Genomic DNA, 8,277 nt, shown 5'->3' on the forward strand with positions numbered 1-8,277 from the left:
GAGGCGGTTTTAGGGTCATACCACTGTGACTATGGGGAGACGTGTTTCAGGTCATGCCTTCAAGATTGCTAGATTGGTGTGCTTTTTTAAGGTCTTGCATCGAGCCCGAACGAAGGCAGATTTTAAGGTCGTGCCTTCAAGACCATTTGTGATGCAATTTAACGTCGTGCCATTAGGACGTGGGTGTATAGTTTGAAGTCGAATAACCCGGACTATTGTGAGAAGCAGTTTAACTTCGTGCGACTAGGACGTGTACTAACAGTTTAGAGGTCGTGTAGCTAGGATCATAGTTCAGGGATATTATTTCTTCAAATATCTCCCATTAATTAGGGGCTTGGCTTTGACGAACTTGCTCCTAATGAGTTTTCCAAGACCTCCCCCAAGTCAGGTTCTAAGGCCATTGGGGCTCCTTCTCAGGCTTCGGTTTTAGCAGCCGATTAAATGTCTCTTCTAGAGTGGGACAAGGCATCTTCTTTTTGGCGGCAAAGGCTATGACGTCTCCAACACTTAAGAGTCCAGACTTTTGGGTGATCGTCTTCCTCACCTGCTTGCTATGCCACTTACTGATATTGCAGAGTTTGAGTTCCTTATTAAGAGACTCAAAATTCAGGCTCTCCATGATGAATTCAGATAGAGACTTTGAGAGGGGAGAAGGGTTTGAAGAATCACAGATGAGAGAAGTGACGAAGCTTTTATGGTCATTACTTAAATTGGACCGAACCGGGTTGCTTTTGGGGTCATCACTTTGTATAGACATTTGAAGGGTGATTTTTGAGTCTTCACTTTTATCTTGCTGATCTTGGATCGCTCTCCCCGTCATGTATTGACCGCCTTCGGCAAAAATAATTTGCCTTGGGACGAAGTCATATAGAGTAAGAAGGGGGGAAGGGAGGAAAGGAGTGTCGTTTCGATTGGGTGCTGAGGAAGTTTGAACCCATGTTGTTGAGCTCGTGAGACCTTTTTATTTTCCTTTCTTTTCTTTGCTGGCTGGGGCTCTTGAGCTGGGGTTATGGGCACTGCATTTGCCTGGCGAACTGCCTCCCTCTTAAGGCTTTTTATCTTGGCGCGACTAGATATACCTCCCATGGTTCGGGTGCCTTTGCAAAGGTTTGAAGGGCATGTACTTTTGAGGTGAGAAGGGCGAGAATTTGAGTTTGTTCGGGTTTGTCTTGTTGTGGAGTTTTGACCACATAAGCCTCATGTGGAAGCGATGTGTTGCTTATAACTATCTCGCCACTTTGTATATACCTTTCTAAAATGGTTCGAAATCCAAAACAGCGACACAAGTCGTGCCCTTCCCGTTGATATTATTGGCACCATTGTGTTTTACTCTTTTTCTGTCACTTGTTTCGGTTTCTTAGGTACATCTGCCACAATCATCTTTTGCTGCACCATCATGTCAAAGAGGACAGGGAATAGGTGAGGCGACAGTTTAGTCGCAAGGACAGTGTCAGTTGACTTCTCTTGGACCGTGACCATGTGCGAAGCTTTAAAAACTTTCTTGAGGTTATCCAAATTGTTCTGCCCCTTTTGGATTAGGGCTTCGATGTGCTCTTTGCGTTGAACACAATCTTGCACAGGGTGGCCTAACATTCGGTGATAAGCATAGTCGTTGGTGTGATTAACAAGTTCAGCTTGATCTGACCTTCTAATGTTAGGAAGGCCCACCATGTCTTGTTCAATCAGCATTTTCAAGAGAGTCAGTACCCATGCTTTATTGAAGCTGTATGGCTGGCTCAATATCCGCTCGAACTGTTGGGTTTGATAGTAGCTCTGTGGCAGGGGTTGTAGTTATGTGTTTGGAGTTGCTTCCCCTTGACTCTCAGGTGGTAACCCCCAAGAGGTATCTAATTGTAGACACCCCATTTTAAAAGTAGCAAATTCTGTGGTTTCTTAAACCCTTAAGACCACACTTAACCTAATAAACCCAAATCCACAGTTCACACAACCTACCCTGTGACCCAAAACCAGTTTCCCTGCTTAGAACCCTGCAGAACCCTGTTTTGACCAAGATTTCTGCAAACACCCTGTTTTACCAAAAAACTCATTAAAAATAGTACAAAAATATGTTTTAACCCAAATATTCTCTGTTAACTTCACAAGAGACTGAGGACGACATCCTAATTGAAAAACATCAATTTAGACAAGTTTTGGTTTGGGCAACACTGGCAGTGTCGCCTAAGTTATCTTGTAAATGTTCTGTTTTACTAAACAAATCATTAAAAATAGTTAAAATATCGGCTTTGACCCAAATTTTTTATGGTAGCTTTAAAAGAGGCTAAGGAATGCACTCAAAGTGAAACATGTCGATTTTAACTCTTTTTGACTTGGGTGAAACGAGCAGTGTCTCCCCAGCTTGGGCATGTCGCCCAGATTTGGGCGACACAACCCATGTCGCCCAGATCGGAGACCCTCAAAACCCTTTTTTTTGGATATGTATGTGTTTGTTACATGAGTATATCCCTCCCAGTCGATTTTGACCCCTATAATGCCTGTTTTTGTGGATATTAGATGGAAGAAAGAGATAAAAAACTTGAGAGAAATCAGAAACCCTAGGGATAGCTTCAAGAAACCCCCCAGCCTCCTAGAACTTCAACCCTTAAGCCTGAGAGAGCCTAGACCTAGGATACCTAGAACCATCTATAGGGCACAACCACCCTATAATGAAGAGAATTGCTGGATAATATCCGGATCTGAGAGATAAAAGAGGATCAGTTCTAATACGGGTGAGCCCCAGAAGGCTCGGGAGTCCCGGGCCATCCGGCCCGGTTCGGTATCATTTTCTTCTATTTTATCGCTTTTTATTTTATTGTTTTAATTTTATTCTGATTTGTTTGTTTAATTAAAAATCGTATTTTGTAATGTCTTGGATCATTCTGGCCCTACCACAGATCTGAGAGTAGATCTACTCGTTTCCATCCAGATCTAGCCTTAGATCTGAATTCGATTTGTACCACCTTCTCTACCATTATTTTATTTCATTTTATTTAGTTTAAGGTGTCATATCCAAGAGATATTCACGTCAATATCTGTCATATTTGAGTCATAAACAGTTTGGCATCCACCGTGGGGCCTTTCGAGCCGATCCAAGCATCAAAATATGATTTTTATTTACTATTTTTTACTGTTTTTTGTCAAAAAAAGTCCCAATAATATGTAGCAACCAGGATCTAAGTTTCGATTCTCTGAAACCCTGATTTTTCTTGGCGACACAGCCCGCGTTGCCCAGATCCAGGGCGACAAGGTTCAGATTCTTTTGAAATTTTTTGGATCTATTATAAGGCATCTTTTGTGACTGGTCACAAAATTTCAGAGCAAAATAAAATTTTTAAAAATACCAAAATAATATTTTACTGTTCCGTCTACACTACTCTACTTTACTCTGTTTTAATTTATTTCATCATAAATATATTTTTTTCCTGCTTCTTATAAGTTTAAAGTAGGTTTATTTCATAAAATTTGTCATGGAAAAAAATATAAAAAAAAAAAACAATAAAAAATAATAATTTTTTGGGCGACACTAGCAGTGTCGCCCACCTTGCAGGGGCAACACGACACTTGTCACCCAACTGCAAATGTCCTAGAAACTTTTGGGACCCCACAAGACTATTCCAGGGACTTTTGGCTCCATGTTGACCAAGTTTTGAATTAAAATAAATTTTTTAAAAATATAAAAAAATATTTTGCTTCAGATAGATCTGTACTGTTTTTGACTCTTTTATTTTATTTTAGTTTGTTAATTTTGACTGAAACCATGTTTTCCTTGCTTTCACCATGCTTAGTTTAACTGTATTTCATCAAGTTTAAAAAATATTAAAGAACAAAAAAATAGACATCGAGGGCTACTTGCACCCTCCTGAACCGTGTCCCGTTCGAGTCACCCTCAACTCGAGCTGCGCTTGACTTAGCACGGACCGTGCCTGGTCTCATTGTTCTGACTTTACCTTCTTGGGGGTTGCTTACCCCTCCATCTATACTGTGCTTTTAGCAAGTTTTGCCTCAAAGCGTGCATCGGTAAGCACGATCAGTGCCGAGCGCTCACTTATTTCCTTTCTTGTTTTGTGTGCTTTGTATGCTTGACTTTATTTTAATTGCATGCTTCTTTGCACACTTCAGCACACACTGGACTGGGAGTACCCGGGAAAACAACAAACAAATGTTTCGAAAACCCCCAAAATTCACATTAATGGCTTGAGGGGAACCTAGCTTTGAGAGTCGAGGCGGTTGGGATCTGCGTAACGTTAACTATGAGCGCCCCTTGATAATCCTTTGCCTCAAAGCAATTCCGCATATAGTAGGACCTTGTGAACATCCTATATGCGGGGACCTATATCAACCTAGCCGCATTTCAGTAGTTAGGAACCCACTCTCAAGCCAAGCTTACTTAGACTACTATACTAGGTCAAATGTTCTCATGTGCTTGCTTGCTTATTTATGTTGGTTAATCTTAAATCTCAGTCTGGACCTGCTTTTGGTCCGAACTGAACCGTCTGGGTCCAAGTCCAAGCTTATACCTAGCCTAGCCCAGGCCGGAACCAAGTTCCGCCTTGGTTCGGATCTAGGCCCAGTTTTGGTCTGAGCCAAGGGCTTGCCCTGACTCAACCTTGATCCGGTCCGGGTCCATACCTGGCCTGAGTTTGATAACCCTCTTGGTCCAAGCCTAAGCTTGCACCCAGGTCCGAACCTAGACCCATCTTGGTCTGAGCCGAAACTCGTACCTATCTAGTCTAGATCTTAGTCTAGGTTATGGCATAGGTCTAAGCATAGAGTTGCCTCTAGAGCTAGACTAACCTTACCCTAGTTCAGGGTTCAAACCAAAACCCATTGAGTCTAGCATCCAGTCTAGTCTTAGCCTTGATCTTAGCTAGGGTTTTGCCCCTAGAGTCAGACTAGGTCTATCATGAGGCATTGAGTCTAGATCTTATTGAGTCTAGGAATCATGACCCAGAATCATAGTAGAGCAAGGTCCAACCCTATGGTCCCAGCTCGGTCTAGATCCAGAGAACTTAGTTAGTTTGAGAGGCACCGTCACAGTGCTCCCTCACAAATCATCCATAACACTCGTGTCAATGAGCCGACTCTCCACCTGCATAGAACCAAACGTAGCTGCCTAAGCCACTTTTAAGGCTACCCTTTAGGAGTCATGAGCCAACAGGTTGATAAGGTTCGTAATAGCCTGAATAGTCAAGGGGTCAGGCCAGGGGAAATCCTCCAAGACATAGGGGTTAACCTCAAATCCAGTTGGCACAATAAGAATAAGGCCTTGGCTCAAATCCCGGAGTCATCCGATCTCAACCATGTGAACCCCGATGGTCAATTAGCAGCCCAACATTCCAATCTTGGCAATTAGCCAATTAGTGGGCGAGTGGGTTCATATACAACTAGAGAAAGTCTACCCAAGCAACCCATCACCAGTGATGATCAAGGTTTTGACTTAACTCGATATAAAGACAATCCTAAAGTGTATGCTTACTTTCAAGACCTCCTCAATAGAGGATACACCATCTAGTGCACTAAATCCAGGAAAGTCAGGTCAGAAGCTCAACCAATAGGCCAAGTCCAATATTTTGGCTCAAATCAAGATGATCCTAGGGCTTTTAGCTAACCAATCCAGCCCACTACGTGCCAGGGGTCTAATTCTAATCATCACTCAAGCCCAAGTCTACCTCAAGGGTAGACTCTAGATAGTAGTAGCTATGGCATTCTTTCACTCTTTCAGTCCAATGCTAGGGCAAGAGAATACCTTAACATTAGGGATAGATCATCCAACTAAGGTCAGGATCAGATAGACTTAGCTGCCGAAGGTCAGAGGTCTAGTTGTCATAGCAGCTTGAGTCGTCCATCCTAGTTAAGTGGTGATCCTATCCTGCAGGCTTCCTTGCATGGCCAAGTTGTGCAACCTTCGGGTAATGGGTATGCTCTGACCCAATTCAACTCAGATGAGCCTACAAGCCAACAACCGATATATCAAATTCAACACATTCCTCAGGCTCAGTCCTTAGGGTAACCCGCTACATGGGCCCAATAGCCAGTTTATACGAGCCACGTACCACAAAGTCGGGTTCAACAGACCATACAACCGAGCCAACTCACAGATATAGCTATGGCTCAATTCGCTCGTATGAAACACCTTCAAGACTCTTTAGTGAAAATGAGAATATGAGATTTCTCAACTCCTAAAACTTATGTACAAGAAATTCTAGGAAACCTAAAAGATTTGCCAGTGGGGTTTGTGATGCCGCAGTTCAGAAACTGATTTTCAAGGAAAGGGGATCCTGAGGCACACATCAACGCCTACTTATTGATGGTCCACACATTGCGAGCCCAACCCAACCAACTTAAGGTCACGTTCTCGCATAGCTTATAAAAAAGAACCATTGATGTGGCACCGAAGATTCATGAATGATGACCTTCAAGCAACTCTTGATGAAATGCTCAGACAATTTTTCTCCAGCTATAGTGGAGGAAGGCCAAGACCCATCACCCTTGGTGAGTTAACTTCCACCAAACAGAAGTCAGGTGAGTCTCCTTCCCTGTTCATAACCAGATTCAGAGAGGCCACTATGCACGTGATTGAAACTCCACTGCCTGAAGCCGCGAAAGTATGCATGGCATTAAAGAACATGGCTCCAGAATATGTCACGTTCTTAAGTGTGGGGGCAGTCCCTTACTCATTTGATGATTTGCTTGAAAGAGTATCACGATATGAGCAAGCCAAGGAAGATAAAGCCGCACCCGAAAAACTCTCTCAAGAAGGGGAGGTAAACATGATCAAGAAAAACAACCTTTATGCAAACCATTCACAAGGAAAGACTAAAATTTATTCTACCACAAGGAGAATGCAGTCTTCTACACCAAGGGAATTCACTCCTATTGATGAGCCTATGATCGATGTCCTGAAGAAGTTGCTTAAGGCAAGACTCATAGAATTACCGACAAAAGCCAAGATTCCTTCGTTTCATGGAGGCGATACATCTCAATGATGCGATTGGCATCAGAACTATGCCCATAACACTGATGAATGTCGAGCTTTCAGGCATAGAGTTCAGGACCTCATTGATAATGACACGATAAGTGTCAGAAAGAAAGAGGCTGATGACATAGAAAAACCAGAAATTATAGATATCTCAACAAAGAATACTGATGTCAACTTGATTAACTCAGGAGAATCACAAGTTGTGGCCAAACCTGAAGAACATACACAAAGGCCTTTGAGCACAAGAAGAAATCAATTGCAAAGTCCAGTAGATGAAGAACAAAATGAGCATAACCTCACCCAGGAGTTAATGACTAAGGATACTTAATATCAAAGCAGTGAGGATGATATTAGCTCCAAGCCCATAACCGAAGAAAGTGGTATCGCATATGGGATTACACTCCCAAAAGGGGCACAATAAATCCCCATCATCAAGAGTCACACTAGGGCATATGAAACCTTCAACTCGTACTTTCAATGACTTGGAGGGATAGTTGGTGTGCCCCCTGACCACGTGACTTCAAGATGAAATTTAAAATGTTTGTTTTGTCTTTGATGTTCACCTGCCCCTCGTAGGACAGGGAACACTAAAGTGTCTACTTCTTTGCCACTCACCTGTCCCCTGAAGGACAGGGAGTGCTAAAGAGGGGCAACTGTAGACACCCCATTTTAAAACTGGAAAATTCTATGGTTTCTTGAACCCTTAGGACCATACTTAATCTAGTAAAACCAAATCTATAGTTCACACAGCCTAACCAGTGACCTAGAACCAGTTTGCCTGCTCAGAACCCTGTTTTGACCAAGATTTTTTTAAAATCCTTGTTTTATCAAAAAAATTATTAAAAATAGTACAAAAATATGTTTTGACCCAAAGTTTCTTTGGTGGCTTCACAAGAGGCTGAGGAAGACACCCCAATTGAAAAAATCAATTTGGACAAGTTTTGGTTTGGGCGACACTGGCAGTGTCACCCAAGTTATCCTGTAAATGTCATGTTTTACTAAAACAATCATTAAAAATAGTAAAAAAATCCGTTTTTTTTTTGTAGCTTCATAAGAGGCTAAGGAATGCATTCAAAGTGAAAAATTTCAATTTTGACACTTTTTTACTTGGGCAACACGAGTAGTGTCGCCCAGCCTAGACTGGGGGACACGCCTAGTGTCTCCCAGATTTGGGCGACACGGCCCATGTCGCCCAGATCCGAGACCCTCAAATTTTTTTGGTTATGTAGGCATTTGTTACATGATTATATCCTTCCTAGCCGATTTTAACCCCTATAAAGTCCCTTTTCATGGCCATTAGA

This window comes from Amborella trichopoda, chromosome 9 (genome assembly GCF_054954075.1).
Source record: "Amborella trichopoda isolate Santa Cruz 75 chromosome 9, AtrichopodaSantaCruz75HAP2 v2.0, whole genome shotgun sequence".
NCBI classification, from domain to species: Eukaryota; Viridiplantae; Streptophyta; class Magnoliopsida; order Amborellales; family Amborellaceae; genus Amborella; species Amborella trichopoda.